At 49.2% G+C, this 17,955-nt stretch overlaps 1 protein-coding gene and 1 pseudogene across 9 annotated transcripts in view; one reads left to right on the plus strand and one right to left on the minus strand.

Moving 5' to 3' along the window:
- LOC144162335 (microtubule-associated serine/threonine-protein kinase 3-like) overlaps positions 1-17,955 on the plus strand; it is a gene marked incomplete at its 3' end in the record, with an annotated part of 489,334 nt that overhangs the window by 394,238 nt on the left and 77,141 nt on the right.
- Positions 13,945-14,426, minus strand: LOC144161850 (V-type proton ATPase subunit e 1 pseudogene; annotated as a pseudogene).

The raw sequence follows: 17,955 nt of genomic DNA on the forward strand, positions 1-17,955 counted from the left end.
AACAGTCTGACTTCATGTGACGAATTCACAAAGAAGTTATCGATAATGGGACTAATCAGTACTGAATCTGTTGCACCCGTTTCATTTACCTAAGCTCCCAATGAAGGTGAGCAATTACGCAGCGGCTCTGGGTGGAAGCGATCGTGAGACATGTATATAAAATTTGGTGCAGCCATGTTGACAAAAATTCCACCGATAATTTTCCAGTGCATTTTTTTTTTCGGTGTAGACGAGGTGGAAATTATAAGCAAAACGAGGTTATGGAACATGCTTTGAATACTTCAAAAACAGCGCCAAGACAAGTGATTAACAATACTGCTCTAGTTTGTCACTCCAAAAGTCTTCACCTCTGCGCTGTTTTTGAAGTAGTTAAATTGTATAGCCAACGTCAAGTTTTAGCGCATAATCACAGAATGCACTTGGTCATTAAAGAGCAGTTGAAGACGACAAAAGGGTTGGATGCACACCATTACCTGACCAAAAGTTGCATTTCATGTACACGTATTCACCTAAAAACACTCGAAGTAGACAAGGCTGCGGCTGGATGCCCAGTCGGGTTAGCCTCATCGATAAAGTACGCCAGCTACCTTAACACATCGTGTTACAAGCGTGTGCAAGGTATGAGGTGAAAGCTTTGACGCCCGTCGTCTCCACCTGAAATAAAGTGGGCGCGCCTGATTCGGTACTGATTAGACCCATCATCGATAGCTTCTTTGCGAATTCGTTGCATGAAGTCAGACTGTCTTCAGGCACTGCTCTAGCCTCGCTTCAAAACAGAAAAAAAAAAGCGACATGCTTGCTTTTGTTGTGCGGCCTGCTTCGGGTATGCGGTTGTGGAAGTGTGAACAGCACAGTCCGAAATTTCAAAACAACAACAATGCTGACTAGTCCCTGTGACAAGGTATTCGTAAACCCACGAATCACGCAGAAAAAACACTGCCCACACGAACGTTGTTACCAACACCGTGCTGCAAACCACGTTTTGCGTCGGGAAGCATGCTGCCTGCACGGCAGAATGCAACCGTGGATATGGTGTCGGTGTCGTCGCGTAGGTAGCATCGTCGCACCATCAAAAGGCCAGTGCATACGCCCTATTGCGGAACTTCCGAAGACATCAAGTGGTGCTAGGGTCGGATATCAAACAAGCATTTTTAAAGGTTGGCATAAAACCAGTGGACAGAGATGCATTGGGTTTCCTGTGGTTTCAAGCAATACCAAAACCAGGTGTACCACTTTCACCAGTTTTGACTTGCTGAATGACCTGAATCCCTTTCGGAATGATAGCTAACCCATTTCTGCTTTCTGAAACGCTTCAACGCCACCTAAACAAAGAGCAGTACCCTTAAACTGTGAGACATACACGGATGACGTGCTCACAGGAGCTGAAATTGAGAAAGCTGTAGTGAAGCTCTACAACAATGCAACTGAAATGTTTGAAGCAGTAAAATGCTACGCCAGTGATTTCAACGCGACTCCCAGGCTACCATGCATCTCGGTTATTTGTCGGGTGTGCTGAAGCTTTTGCGACGTACGTGGGACCCGTGTGCTGGCCACTTAACATAACATTCTCTCCATGCATGGATTGTATTCATGGCATAAAACCATTCACAAATTGGCCCATGTTGCAAACAATGGCGTTACACCCACTAGGGTGCAACGTGAAAACTTGGGAGAATTGGTGATGAATGTTGAACCCTAACGCAAACGACAGGACACAGCAGTGCTTTGTGTGTCGTGTTGCTATCGCACTGCGTCTTGTCGTCTGCACTGAGGTTCAACATGAACCACTAAGGGGGGAGGGGGAGAGGGGGCTTTCTCTCTTTGTTGTCCATGCCAAGGTCCTGTTCCACGAACTGTGGTGTAAAAACATGGACTTGAACACGCTACCTAACTACATCACGGCGGCCTGGAAGGTGTATCTAGACGGACTCCCTATCTCCCTGAGGTTCAAGTACCCCGGTACTACAGGTCGCAAACAAATGGAGGGTAGGCGGACTGCTTTCACATTTCTGCCGATACCCGTCCAATGGCATGAGAGGCAGTTGCCTACCTCACCCTGGAGAGTGGAAACGGTAGAAGATCGACAACTCTGGTAAGCAAACAAAGGGTGGCACCAGGCAAGGAAATTACACTGGCGAGACTGGAACTGATGGCATGCCTGCTTGCTGTTCAATTGAGTGGCTTTATTTTGGAAACCCTCAAGCAACAGCCTTCAAAGATCTACCTACGGACAGATTCAACAACAGCACTCCATTGGATTCATGAAGATGTTGGCAGCTGGAAGCCGTTCCCGTGCAACTGAGTCACTAAAATTCAATGCCTCGCGGACAAGTTCGTATGTAGACATTATCCGGCAAAAGAAAATCCAGCACGCAAGATCCCGGCCATGCAGCTGGCCAAAAACGTACTGTAGCGGAGCAAAGCACTGTGGATTTGTCCCGCATGCATATTGGGAACGGGTGGTTCCGAAAGCGATATACAATGAAATCTAACTAGGGGAAAGGAAGAAAACAAGATCATTGCCTGCAGCGACATCGCCAACTGCTGAGTCGGGCATGATCAATCTGGAACACTATGGCAAAATCTTAAAGCTAATCAGAGTCACAGCTCGGGTTTTTCAGTTCATCGCTAGAACCAAACAACAAAGCAGCAAATTGGGACCCCTCATATTCGATGAGCTTAATCAAGCTGAAAAATACTAGATATGTTGGGACCAAAGAGGGATTCTCAAAAGAAGTCATGTGTGCCACCCACTGAACACGAATTACCCCCGATTCAGCTTTAAGAATGTTCACTGATGATTGACAGTGCTGGCATTTTAAGAGTTCAGGGAAGACCAAAACATAGCCAACTTTGCTGTGGCTCAAAGCAAACAACAATAATAAAAAAGCGTAAATGGGCATTTGAAAAGGTTTATGATAAAAACCATTTTGTGAACATGGTGTGTAAACATTACTCACAGGAATATGTCATGACTGCATGATGATTACATTAACAATAACCAGGTGCTTCATTAGTAAAGGTACTTTTTCAAATAGTGGTGCATGGAAGCTTTATCTAGTGCCTATACGCAGCATGCGTAAACAAACAACAGCTGCAAGTGAAATTACCACGAAAACTAGTCCCAAACCGAAACAGCATCTCGCATGAAGCACCCTTCACGTAACCAGGCAGTGCTGAACACGAAAAAAAAAAAAAAAAGACAGCCTGGACACACACTGCAGCTGCTGCTCAAAGCACAGTTGCCACCAAATCACAAGGCCACTAGAATAGGCAAACTAGCGGAGCACTGACGTCGCTGGTTTGGGAACGCTGCAGTCCACCAGCGGCACCCACATTTTAAAACGAAGAAAAACCGCCACACATCACCACCAACCGCGCAGATATACACAGGGGAAATGATGTAAAAGGTGCACCTCTCGGATGCGATGTGTTTCTTGCAGTATCGGAGATTGCGGCGCCGTAGCTCCACATACACACATTCAACTCCGGGAGAACTGCGACGTACCACACACGTCAATCGCATTATCGTGGATTTTGGTGCACACGGCTGATTGCGAGAGCCAAACTTCGATACATCAAGCGAAGATAACAGCACGGCGTACGCACTTGATATGAAAACTTGCACTGTATACAAGCGCTGACCGGCGCGCTGATTTCACGCACTGCGCGTTGATTTCACGCACAGTGACCGTATTTTGAACGTTGTCGATGATCCCAGCGCGGAGACAGACCTTGACAGCTCCGAGCGCGCGAGAGCCGGGCCACGATGAATTGGACTTATCGGTCCTCTCGCGCTAGCGATGAGCACGATGAGCGTATCTCTACACACTTGATAGAAAACGAAAACACGGCGCACCACACCGCAGACGCTGGTACTGGTGCCTTTTCTGCCTCGGCTCCACACAAAGCGCGAACATTTGAAATAGACCAACGATAAACGCATATCGCAGTACCGACTCAGGACCGACATGCTCTGTTGTAACTTCTGCAAGTGCTTGTCGTTTTGATATCACAATCAAGTTGTGCGACGCACGACGCACACCGTCCCCGCAGGTCGCCGCCGCCATGTTGCCGAAGGCCGATGGGCAGAGCCAACTCGAGTCTGCTCGAGTCGGATGGCCGAGCCGGACGGCTGAGCCACATGAATTCGCTCGCCGAGCGAATTAAGAAGAAAGCAGCCTTTACCATTGCTAAAATCTATCAAATACAACCAAAAGAAAGCATACCGGACACTATTCGTGGGCAGCCTCAGTTGGTATACCGGATTGTAGAAGGTTATTTGTATGTTCGCGTAGTCGAGCGGCTCCGAGCCGGACTTATATTTTGAAGGTCCGTGGTTCGAATCCTGGCAAAGCCCTTGTCCTTTTTTTTCTTTTTTTTTTTTTGAGGCGAGAGTTTGATCAGTTTGTTTACAGGGTACAGACAGAGTGCCAGGGTACCTTTCCTTTCAACGTACAAATGACGTTCCACGGTAACCGCAGTGTTACGGCAGCGCTGAAATTTGTTTTGCTTACAATTTCAATTCCTGAACGTGCAGTCGCTACACAGCATGAAGGTTAAATCAAGTCGCAAGTAAAGAAGTTGTACGAGGTGCGTCTTCGTTTATCATCCTATCTTATTTTGTTCTGATTTGACCGTGATGGCTCGAGATACATTTCGCAGCATTTAAATATTTGCCCGCCAACATACTTAGCAATAACTAATGACGACAAGCGATTTTTTTGGGGGGGAGGAGGGGGGGGGGGGGGGGGCTAAAGCTAAAGTCTTGATAATTGCAGTTCAAGAATCGACAATAACTGCTCATAAACGACTTCAACAGGATGTCATACGTGTCCAGCAACGCCCGTCGACGCGCTGCCGCCACGACGCAGCCGCTCGCGCTAGCGTCACTAAATAAGCTACGCTAAAAAATTATAAATAAGCTACGCTACGATAAACGAGCAAACGCCAAAAGCGTACGCTTGAACGCTGAAGAGTCGTCCACACCCCACTCCCCCCCGTTCTCCCCGTGCCGCCGGAGGGAGGAAATTCTCTCCCTCTGAAGGCTTCCGAAAGAGGGCGCGCAACGTCTCATCATTCGTCGTCCAGCACAAAGCCAGCCCGGTAGGAGAGCCGCCAAGTGAACAGGACTCGTACATGGCTGACTGCCAATGGGAAGTGACACCGCTGGCTCTCAAACGTGCTCTTGCTCGCATTGGGGCTCACACGGCAAGCGGACTCGATGGCATCCCTGCGGAACTGGTCAAGTGTCTGGGGGAAGTGGCGCAAGCACACCTTGCAGCAATCCTCACCGGCATAATCCACGGCGACCCCATCCCAGAGGCATGGCTACTGGGAAAAGTGTCATTAATACCAAAGAAAGGCGGTGACAGCAGCCTTCTCAGGGATCACAGGCCACTCACAGTCACCAGCGTACTGTATAGGCTTTTTGCCCAAGTGCTTAAGGCCTGGATGAGCGCGTGGGCGGAGCAAAGTGGTCACCTGACGGAGCTGCAAAATGGATTTAGACGGGGTCGTCGGGTGGAGGACAACCTGTTTGTACTCTCCCAGTGCATAGACATTGCACGGAAAGAATCCCGCGGCCTGGTGACATGCTTTCTCGACGTCACTAAGGCATATGACAATGTCCCACACGGCCGTATGCTGCAGCACATGAGCGACCTGGCTATGCCATCCAAATGGATTGACCTTCTGCGGCGCTTATACACCAGCAACAAGGCAGTGGCATGCTTCGGAGAGGTCCACACGGAGCCAGTGGCAATACACCGGGGACTGAAGCAGGGGTGCCCGCTCTCCCCGCTGCTATACATGCTGTATGTAGCGGGGCTAGAGAAAGCCCTTATTTCGTCGGGACTTGGTTTCACGCTGCCCTATTCTGAAGATGGACTCCCGCAAATGTGGACACTACCGGGGCTGGTCTTCGCCGATGACCTTGTCCTGCTCGCTGGAAGTGTGGCTGAGCTACAGGGACTTGTCACCGCCTCGGCTGAGCATCTGTCAACACTGGGACTGGCCTTCAACACGCGCAAGTCAGCGGTCCTGTGCTTCTCCGACCCAGAGGACAAAGCTCGCATTGTGCTGCTGCCTGGCGGGGAAGAAGTTCCACCGATGCACAGCTATTGTTACCTTGGCATCACTTTCAACACCACTGGCGACAAGTATGCTACACACGAGGCTCTACTGAAAGAAAGGTCGAGACGCGCCAGCTGTATCCTGCGCAGACGGTGCTTATGGGGGTGCAACCGATACCTGTTGGTCCGTGACCTGTGGAAGTCGGTGCACGTCCCATGTCTCACCTTTGCGAACGCTGTGGTGTGTGTGTCGGCGCCAACACGGGGGTGGCTCGAGCGTGGTCAGCGAGAGGTGGGCCGCCTTGCCTTGGGCTGCCATGGCCGAGTGGCTGTGGAGGCCATACAGGGTGACTTGGGATGGTCAACATTTGAGGCTCGCGAGGCCACCAGCAAAATTGCATTCGAAGAGCGACTCCGAGTCATGAACGACGAACGCTGGGCGCGGCGACTTTTCCGCTACATGGCATTCAAGGGTGTTCGCACACAGTGGTGCAACCGCCTCTACCACCTCCGTCGAAAATTCGGCTTCACTACAAGCCCGATCGAGGTGGGCCCGCCGCACAAGATCACGGAGAAGGTGCGCTCCAGGGTGAAAGAAGAGGAACGCGCTCACTGGCAGACCACAATGCACCAAAAGTCTACCCTGGAACTGTACCGCAACCACAGGCAAGATATAGGCCGGATGCGTGTCTACGACAACAGCAGCGGCAGCACACTCCTCTTCGAGGCCCGTGCGGGGGCACTGCGCACGCTGCTGTACTGCCGGCACTACGACAGCACACCAGAGGTTCAAGCAGCAAAGTGCAGGGCATGCGGCGACCACGAGGAAAGCATGGAGCACCTGGTGCTGCACTGCCACAGGCTGCGCCCACCCGCCAGAGTCAACGCCACTATACAACAGGCGCTAGGGTTCGAGGACGGCGTCGACAATGCCATGGACGTACACACGACGAAAGAGCGACTGCAACTCTGGCAGCGATCGGTTCGGCTGGGTGCGGCTGTGGTGACGGTGCAGTGAACGCACGAGTGAACTGCAGTGAATGGTGACAGTGCAGTGGACGTACATACGCATGCAGTGTACCATATGCACAAGACTGCAGGAAAACTGCTACCTTTAGCTTTCTCGCTGGTGGGGACGGTGCAATGACTTTAGGCATTCAGCCGGTTTTTTTTTCTTTTTATATGTATTTTGTTAACTTTTTCACCTGGCTTGGACATTTCGGTGTCCGCCCGATACAAAGGGTTTCTGGCCACAACGATCATCATCATCATCATTGGAGGGGAGGAACGGACGAGCGCAAGGGAGGAAAAGCAGGATTTCCTCCCTTTTCTCTCCCTTATTTCTTAGAGTGAAGTGCAAATCATTGGGTCAGCCGAGCGGTAAAATTGGCCGCGAAAAAGGGTATTCGAGCAGCTTTTGCGTGATATTTTATTATTCTGTTGAAAAAAAAAAAAGATATCCGCACTCCGTCCACTTCCTCTAGGAAAACTCCCATTCGCTTGCAGCTCGAATGACAACGCTTCCATTTTATGACGTCGCTGTGCCACGTAGTCATTATAACTGGAAGCTCTGAGCATAATTAAGTTCGCGGAACTAAAACAGCGGAATCCCTCCCATGGGCCGCTGCGTCTGGTTCGCTTGTATTGACCCGGACGGTTACATGACGTGTCTGTCGGTCGGCCGCTTTAGTCAACTTCCGGCGGGGCGGCATTGTGCAAAGAACTCGAGGAAATTCTCCGTATCGGGGGCTTATGCGGGGTAACCAGCGAGTCGTTTTGTGTGCGCGTGTGTGAATGTGTATTAGTGCGTATGGGCATAGTGTTAGAGCGAAGTCTTTTTTTGAGGGACCGATGGCATCCTGTCAGAAAACTAATGCATTTTCCCATGGACCGGTCGGTCGACCAAAAAGCTCTGATAACATCTCTATACACACGGCGCGTGCGTAAAACAGGGCCCCTTCCATTGTGTCGAAACTGTTGCTTCAAAGTCGCGAAGAAGGAACGGCTATACCTACATAAGACAACATACGCATCAATCATGAAGAAGGAGTGCAGTTAGTGTACGTTTATCTCATAAACCAAATGTCGGTTTGTTAGATGCGTTTCGTACTTAGTGCGCGAAAAATCGTCGCACGGGTTCGTTCTTCGCTTGCGATGTAGGTCTTTAAAGGAGCCATGAAGACAAAATACAAGTTTAGTTCATTAGAAAGGCTGCTTTGTCTTGATAAAAAATGATGCCGATTTCATCGCAAACTTCCAAAAAATATCGGCGATATTAAAGAAAACCTGTGGAGCTGTGGCGACTCGCTAGCCCGTTTCCGGCAGCTTTTCTATGACGTCACAGAATCTTGCTTGGGCGATTGACGGTGGCCGAACTAATCAATCGCCAGGACACACGACTGGACGATTGTAGTGGGGCCGCTAGTTCAGTTTGATCGAATCACTCTAATGCTAACGTGCGCCTAACCCACTGAAAATTGTGTTTTTAGTACTGGCCTGTATGACGTCACTCGCGCCGATAACACGTCACTGTGGCGCGAAATTTGAAAGTTCTGAGTATTTCTAGCGTTTTTATCGGTTAAAAAGCGTCTTTCGTGGCCGGAATGAAGCTGAGTGAGGTACTGAAGCCTAACTCTTCAAAGTTAAACGAAGTTGTATTTTCTCTTCACGGACCTTTTAAAGGTTTGAAGATCGATTGGAGGCACTTTTGAACGCAATTTTGTTGTAAGAAAGCTTTCGCGCGCCTCTCTCAGCTTTCGTTGGGAAGGGGTGGTAAAGTTTGTTTTTGCTCGTATTGAGCGCAGAACATATGCTGAACGGGGTTAACGGCTGCGCTCCCGTACTCTCTTCGCCTTGTACTAAGTGGGTTGAGCTGTGCGTTTACGCACAAAAAAGGGGGGTAGCCGCCTCTTCATTTAACCGAATTCACGTGGAACTCGCCCGCTAGCGTTTCAAGTAGCCACAGATTGTAGATGGGCCTGTTGGTATGTAACCGAGTTACAATCAGCGCAGGAACGGGGCGACGATAGGAGGATCGCACAAACACGGCGCTGACTAACAACTGAAGTTTATTGTCGCGAACAGGCAATAAACATGAAAAGACAGAAAACACGTGTCATACTAATCCAGGAATGGCAAATACAAAAACAATAATAAAAGTAAAAAAAAATTAAAACTAGAAACTAAAAATGGCATCATCTCCACTCCGTGGATGATGGCGAGGGTGCGGAGTACGCGGAGACTCGAAATGGCCTCCAAGTTGCGCCCGAGTGACATCCGATTTGCGCCAAGACCGCCATTCGATTCAAGCCGTCAGTTTCACCTTGATGATTCCCTAATTGAAACTGCAACTCCCGGCTCAAATCGAATTTCGCTTGATTCTCGCTTGATGGTGGTGTGCGCGCGGATGGACGCGGACGGACATTGGGAGGCCCCAAGTTACTCCGCACCGTTACACGTGTGGGAGGAAGCCGTTTGACTCTCGGGTACTAACTCGCGGTCATAGCCCGATTTTTTATTATTATTATTATTATTATTATTATTATTATTATTATTATTGGGCAAGACGACTGACACTAACTCTGTCTGGTCTACCAGACACAGGCTCGAATCCCGCCGCTGCCTGTGTGATTTTTTTGCGATTGTAAATGCTATGCGCACGGACGCGGACGGACATTGTGCGATCCTAAGGTGCTCCGCACCTAAAATCTTCTATGACACAGTAATCTGCACTACTGTTAAATCTGCAGCAGCCGGCACAATTTATATCAGAGCGCCCTCACAGTCTTTCCTATAGCTCCCAAGATATTCGATTTCTTTCCCAGTAAGGGCGACGGATCGAGGGTGTGCTTGGCCATGTATGAGGCTGCGGCGTGAGATCAGACAAGCCTGGGAAATTTACACCCGTCAGTAAGATTGCATCAGCACACCCTCCGTCGCCCTTACTGGGAAAGAAATCGAATAGTTTGGGAGCTAGGAAAGATTGTCAGGGCGCTCTGATATAAAGTGTGCTGGCTGCTGCACATTTAACAGTAGTGCAGATTACTGTGCCATAGAATATTTTTAGTTTTTAGTTTTATTTTATTATTGTTTTTGTATTTGTCATTCCTTGATTAGCATGTCACGTGTTTTCTCTCTCTTCATATTTATTGCCTGTTCGCGACAATAAACATCATCCTTTAGTCCGCGCCGTGTTTGTGCGATCCTCCTATCGCCCTGTTCCTGCCCTATTTGTAACTCAGTAAAGTAGCCAGTTTTAACCGCTGGCTGTTTCAGTGCAGGAAATAAGGTCCAGCCTAAGCGGAAGCCAGCGCTTGTAATGAAGTTTCCTCGAGAAATGACGACTCTTCATCTGATCGGTCCGGCGACGCGCGCGTCTGCAGCATGTACACAGAAGAGGAAGCGAACATGTATTTATTACATTGACGGACATCGATTATCCGACGCCGCACGACCTTGTCCGCCGTGCTTGCATGTCAGTCGCAGTTCACGCTTCGCCGGCCATGCGCACGTTGTCTTTCACAGCGTTGGCTTTCAGCGCAGGAATTGCTGCATTCGAGATGCGTGTGTGGGTGGTTGATGTCTGGTGGACGGACGCGTGCGTTCCATACAGTAGTAGCAGGGTGGCGAGACTCCGTTTCTTTGTGGGTACGGACCTGCTTGATTTCGAACAATCAAGGCAAGTCAAGCCAAGCCGGAGAAGCTTATTGAAGTGCATACGACAAGCATTACAAAGACAGAAACGTTACAGACAAGTGTCCCAGAGTCCTTCTTTTGCTTTGAGCAACTGCGAAAAACACCCCTCTGATGTCGGTAGCCTAGGAGTACACTGTAGAATGATTACTCCTTTAAGGGTATAAATCACTGTTCATAACTAACACCCTTACATCCTAGCAGAAAAAAATAACGGAAAACGCCCTTTAGGGTGTATTGTCGTTTGTAGCACCCTTACACCCTAGCAAGGACACAAGAATACTCCCTTTTAAATGTTTTATCGTTGCTTACACCCTTATAAAGAGGGTTTTTTTTTTGTCTGGTGTAAGACAAAAAGGGGTGTAAATCATTTTACAGCGTAGAATCACGGGTGGACTGCCTGGTTGCCAGCCCCCAGCAGTGCCGGAAGTTTGCAAGACCTGTGATTTTGTTTCTTTCTGTAAAACGTTTTCCTGGCTCGATTGTAAGCATTCTTTTCGTACATAAGGGGGATTTGGTTATCTTTACCGTCGGCTTAGGGGAGGGGCGCGGCACATCAACTCGTTTAATTAACGTTCTTTATCGCACCGGGAGTGCCTGGCTTATGCCGATCTGGGAACGGAATATCGCAGCACAGTGCTGTAGAATAGCTTTGGGCTACAGATGAACACACACACGGAAGACAGACTTGCCGATATGCGGTTGATCAGACAACTAAAACTCAGCCACCTAATTGCTCTAAACAATAAGTTGGTGTAACGCTACGAATTTTTTCGCCACCTGAAGACTGAAATTATTTGTTTGCTGAAACTGACTGATTGATGCTGTTTTCCGCCACCAGGGGAGGGCAAAATGTTGAGTTTACATTTATAGGCGATAAGAGTTACGGACCAATAGGTGCCGCGCGCAATTCAAATAATCGGAGCCGTTGGGGAAGAAATAGTATGGGGAGTTGAAAGCATGTTCTACGGAGTGTGTGGATTGCTTCCCCGGTGTCGTGGTGTAGAGAGAGAAAGAAGACTAAACTTCGTTTTGAGGAATATCAGTGATGATGCATCTTGAAAGCAATGTTGGAGGTTAGGTGGCGTTGATGGCTGTCAGCGTCACATCCACATAAGGACCCCACGGCCTCGGAAGCGCAAATCCTGCGAAAAATCCAGACCAATACGTACTATCGGCGTCAAATGAAACGTGAACATAAAAATATGAACCAGAACGTGCAAAATTGAAAAAAAAACTGTTCGTAGAGTTCATATAATGGCTTGCTATTGGTATGTTTGGAAATCCACTTTTCCCAACTTTGTTTTTTAAAATTAAGCCAAGCGTCATTTTGGTTTGCATGGAAAGAAATCGCGCTATTTGTATGTTCAGGTTCATATTTTCGTGTTCGCGTTTTATTTGACGCCGATAATACATATACAAATCCAGATGGTTCAACGATGCTGCGACACCAAAGTCGAGACCTTGACGAATACTGCAAGAAATGCGGCGAGACAGCCACGCTGCTCCACGCCTCATGGTCCTGCCCAATAATATGGGGAATAGGCACCAGCAGCACCTCAACACTGCGTACTACACTGAATACATGGGAGGCTGGCAAGCTCATCTCTACAGGACCAACTCAACCTGCTGGAGAGAGCGAAGACAGGCGCACTAGCTACTGGGGCCCTGGACCTAGAGTTCCACCCATGAATTCCGCTCCCCTCTATCCCCTACCCCATTCCCTTCTTTTCCTATTCCTCAATAAAGTTTGTTCAGTTAGTCAGTCAGTGAACTGATCAGCGACCTCGGCAGCGCTGGCAATCAAATGGCCCTGTAGGTCCGGGTACGAGCTGCGCAGCGCGGCTTGCCACCGTTCCTCTGAGGGTGTTTTGGGAAAGGGGCCTTTTGGGCAAGCCCAGATGATATGGGAGAGTGTGGCATGACCGCTGCATAAGCAGCATGCCTAGTTACGTGGATGCACGTGCATGACGGCAGGATTTTGAAAAGAGCCTGTCTAGCGACACTAAATAAGAGCGTAGCTTATTTAGTGACGCTAGGCCTGTCTGAAGAAGTCGCCACGTGTGGGCCTTAGGATTACCTAGTTTTGTCCGCCGGAGGATAGATCAAGCGGGAGAGGTGGTAGTGCGTAGTTTAAGACTCATCGTGGCGTGTCTATCTGCAGGCAGACGTGGCCGTGTCAGCTGGTCATGAACGGTAAAGTTTTAGCTAATCGGACGAGGCTATAGTCGCAGCATTAACTTCGGGGGAATTAGGTCCGGATGCTGTACTTTTTAAAAGGAATGAAACCACCGTTAGAACGGAAAATCGCTTTATTTGGAGTGTTTCGTGGCCGCCCCCACTGGGATGCATCAAGAGCAAATATTTCTCACTTTTAAGGAAGTATGGCTTATAACGAGGCCGGTTTCCTGTCCCTGATGGTACCTCGCTATAACGAGGGTTTACTTTATGTACGAATAATTGCACATAATTGGGTCCTATAGCAGTTGTCTCCCTCTGAGGAACGGACCACACCCCAGGTTAATACGACGTTTGTATAGCACTTGTAATGTAATGAGAATTTGTGTAAAAAGTCTTTTTGTGTGTGTATATGATAAATATATTTATTCATTCGCAGAATTCGCCGTCTTTTGCGGGTAAGCGATAAACATATTCTCTCGCAATATTACATTTTCGACAAGAACTCTGAAAAAAATTAGCAGTGGCTTAGCTCGGCTATGCCAGGATATACGTAGCGAGAGCTAAGGCTCAGCTGGTTATTCTTAGGTTTCCTGGTTGTCTAGGATTAGCTTGATTATCATGCTTGCTGCTGCTCAACGTCTGGTTGAGCACTGCGGCTCCGGCGCAGCGTCAGACTTGGCTACTGCGCAACGGAGGCGCACAGCTGGACACGCGCGGGACCCAGTGCGTCTGCCGCGGCTATGACGTCACTGCTCTGGAATGCGCAGACCGGCGAGGCGCGCTCGGCGGCGGCGGCGGCTCCGGCGCGGGAGCTGTGCGCCGTGAGACGTCACTGCTCCTCGCGCATGCGCAGCACGGCTCTCCAGGAGCCACGCGAAACTGCTCAGCCTCGACCAGTGTAGCTCGCGCTACAAAAGAAACACGACCAGCAGGAGCGACTCCAGTCACTTTTCATTCCCGTTCAAACTTTGGTACTCTGTATTATTTTAAACGTGTGTCGTCGGCCTGCACGTTGACGGGCACACCCAGATGTGGGCCGTGACGCACCAGGAGGGGTCGTAGTCTGTCCAGAAGTAGTTAGTCCACTAGCCGAGACTTGTCTCAGTCGGTGTGGTCTAGTGGGGGTGGCTGACGGATTCGCCTGCGCCTCCGGCGGCGCTGTGGTTCGCTCCTCCTCCCCCTGCTGCAGTGCCGGACGCCCAGTACTGCTCGAGCAGGAGCAGGGCGGGCTTGGGCAGCATGGGTCCCACGAGCGGGTTGATCTGGGCGAGGTAGGTGCACAGCCAGGACAAGTACATGCACACGGCCGCGCACACCAGCATGCAGCGGATCACGCTGCGGTTCTCGCTGCGCGGCACGAAGCACGGCGACAGCACGGCCACGCCCAGCCAGAAGCCCGACATGGACGCCATGATGCGCACGTCCATCACCATGGCGGCTCTTTGTTCTGCGGTTCCCGGGCACGCTGCTAGGGGGCTCCACCTGCGAGGGGACCCCGCGTGCGTCTATGGGTGCTGATTGGCAAGGGAGGCGTTGGCGTCAATGCATAATGGCTTGGCAAGGGGTCTACACTCCCTCCTCAAGAGATACCACGCATCGTCTGATTCGTTTCCAACCATTCCTAATCACGACTGACTGATGATGATGATGATTTTTAGTGGTATCCCCTTTGTAGCGGGGTGATGACGTGTCGTCTTACAACAACAACAAAAAACAATTATATCTGTGTTTTATACTCTTCATTTAATACTAGCGCTGCTCTTAGGGCAGGCACAAAATACTTATTAGGCACAAAGTACGTATTTTTTTCTGTTACACGTGGTAAGGTCCTAGGCCATATTCCCCTCTCTGCTTTTCGCCCATTAACATTCTAATCTTCTTTTCGTCGCATCGGCAGCCCTGAAGTTAACTCCCTCTGTGGTATCCTGAAATTCTAGCGCATCTGGAAGTCAAATATTTCCCCCTTGTAGATTTGGATGGATACACTCTGACTCCAACACTATGTGCCGCATAGTTTGTTTCGGCGCGCCTCATCGCCTGCGTTGCGTCGGCGCGTTAAACCCTACAATCAATCAAATCATCGCATAGTTTGTTTCATTTCCGCAGACCACGCATACCCCATCATTTTGTATATACTTCCCCACAAAGCTCTTAGTTCGCAAGCAGCCTGCTCAAGCGTCAAAAAGCAAAGCACTGCTTTTGGAATTACCGTAGAAATTATCCTTTCTGATGTCCAATTTCGCAGCCCTGTACATCTCTATCGACGTTATAGCTTCCTTTTTTTTTCTTCCATTTATTCGTTTCTATCTGCCTTGCCTCTTCCTTGGTTATCTTGGCTGTCTTTGATTCCTTGAACTGATCGCCGGTTCTTCTTCCCTCTTCCTCCTTCCCCAGCTACGGCTTCGTGCCCTCCCCCATCTCAGTAAAAAAATGTGTCATTCAATTCAGTTGACGCCTTGGCGGAACCAGCGAATGCTAAGTGACCATGCCAATGGTCGCGTAAGAGGTGCATAGACACACGCTAACTCCAGAGACACACCGTTCTTAACCTCAGCTTAACAGCTACGCAGTGTAAAGACGAAGTCAAAGCCGTGCCGAAAAAAAAAAAAAAAAGACAATAAAAAATGTCTGTAGTTTCGTCGTATTTTCGCGTGTCGTACTGTCGTGATTGCAGGGTTTAACGCGCCGACGCAGCGCAGGCGATGAGGCCCGCCGTATAGCTCCGGATTAATTCCGGATTTGAGACCACCTGGGGGTATCTTTAACGTGCGCCGAAATGTCGTACACACGGGCGTTTTTGCTTTTCGCCACCATCAGAAAAGCGGCCGCCTAGGCCGGGAATCGAACCCGCGACCTTGTGCTCAGCAGCGCAACGCCCTAGCCACTGGGCCACCGCGGCGGGTTGTCGTACTGTCGATCGCCCGTGCGGTATATTTTGCGGAACTGGAGGGAGGTTTGTTTCAGGCGCGTCGTCCGACAAGACTACTAGAAACAACTGACAATATCAAAAGCGGGGAGGAGGCTGTGACGTGATCGACATCACAACCGCGGTTAGCTTATGTGTATAATTAAGGGGGGCTGAACGGTAGTCTACAGAATAAATTGCACTGCTAAAAAGATTGGGTAGGGTCCCGGCTCGAATTGTCCGCCATTGCAGTTCACAGGGCAAGCCCGTGCACCGTACCGTCACCATAATCCGCAGAAAAGGAGCGGAAACGCATTAGAAGCTCCGCTTTAACGAACATTTCAGGTTAACGAATTTTTTGTGCTATTCGATCCCGGGCTTATGTGCAGTAGCAAGCTCAGTTGAACTACATTTCACTTCAAACAAACTTGTTTGCTCCCCGTGAAGCTCGTCACTTTGAAGCCCCACTGCTCGTCAGGTACGCCGTAGAAAAATGCGAAGGCATATTTCCCGTGAGGGCTAAAAAAGAAATGCGGCTGGTGTCAAGCTCCACGTGTTAAGTTTAGCCAAAAAGTTTGGTGCGCAGTACCGGACGTTATTATAGAAGGTGTTTTTTTTTTTTTTTTTTTTAACGTGTGACGAAAAATTTGGCGGCGATACATCTGATAATGCTTTGAGGTAATGTGGCCATGATCGACGCGTTACGATCAAATGTGGCGTCACCACCAGTGGCGGCCTCATAACTGTTTATTCGACTGTAGCGAAGCGCAGAGAAGTCAGTAAGCTTCACTGAGCAATTGTGCCTATTTGAGGTAAGCCCTTTAGGTCTGTAGTTCATTTACGAAGTCGATGCGGTGACAGGTTGATTCGATCGTCATGTCTGCGACATATTAATAAGGTTGACGTCTGGGCTAGTTGTTCAACGTGTTAAATTTAAGGCGCAATAAAAACACACACAAGGACAAGGCTGTAAATTTAACATTCGGCATATTAAATGGTACTGATTTAGATATGATACCAGATGTGTTGAAGCACGGAAGAAAAATTCGCGCCTGTAGATCAAGTCGTTTTTGTTACGGTTGTCACTAATGTAGGGGAGTACCGTCTACGTGGTTCGATTAGGAGCAAGATCTCAGAATTCTAGCAGCCCTCTCTCCCTTTTCTCTTACATACACCTGTTGTTCATACAACTTAGATTTTCCGGTTCATAATAAGGCTCCGCGAACAAAAATTATTTTGTGCACCTCTATTGCCACTCTGCAAAAGGAGCTTTATACCGCCATGGCTGCTTAATTCACACTTTCAAGACGCCTAATTCACTTGTAAGGAATTATTTCCGACAGCAGGTTGTCCTTCCGTTTCATTTATGGTTGCAAGGAAGCGCAAGACCAATGAACCTACGCTTCGTGGTCATCTAAGTCTGCTGTGTGCGATTGTTTATATACTTTTGTCGTGGCTTTGCTCTCGGACAACCTTTGGCCCGCTTACATCAACAACTTCTTGCATCAAAGCAAGGCTGAAAGCATCGTTTGTCGTCCTATAAAAATTGAAATGCGCGGCAGTGACGCGCAATGTGTACTTCACGCCCTATATAGCAGATGGCGCCACCGTCGCGGGGACCGCGTGAAGCCGAGTTTTGGATCGTGTCTGCTTTGCCAGCAGACGGTTTCGATCGGGCCTGGGCGGAAAGTGTTTCTGTCGAAACGACGCTGTCCCCACCCTACAGCCAGCAATAGTTCGTTCTCTTCCGCTGGCGGTGGACCGGTACATTCAGGGACGCTTCGTTGTATGTAGTTGCAAGCGCAACTCTGTTGTAGAATTCATCTCGTATAGACCTACGTTAGACAAGGGGGGAAAAAAACGACCTACCTGGGTACAGTCGGTCAGAAGCGTTTAGCGAAAGTGGTTGCCCGCGTTTTAGAGCACCACTTACCGGTTCGACAGCTGTGTTGGTTGGTTGGTTGGTTGGATCCGGAACGAGAATGGCGCGTACCCACTCTGGGGGATTGGCCAAGTCTTATTGTGATTTCACTGCTAAAGAAGCTTAGTAATTAGTTTCAAACGAAGGGAAAATAGGGTACAGTGATGCTAACAATTTTGGAA

The sequence above is a fragment of the Haemaphysalis longicornis genome, unplaced genomic scaffold, assembly GCF_048455015.1.
Source record: "Haemaphysalis longicornis isolate Haplotype H1 unplaced genomic scaffold, Haemaphysalis longicornis Haplotype H1 scaffold_12, whole genome shotgun sequence".
In the NCBI taxonomy this organism is placed as follows: Eukaryota; Metazoa; Arthropoda; class Arachnida; order Ixodida; family Ixodidae; genus Haemaphysalis; species Haemaphysalis longicornis.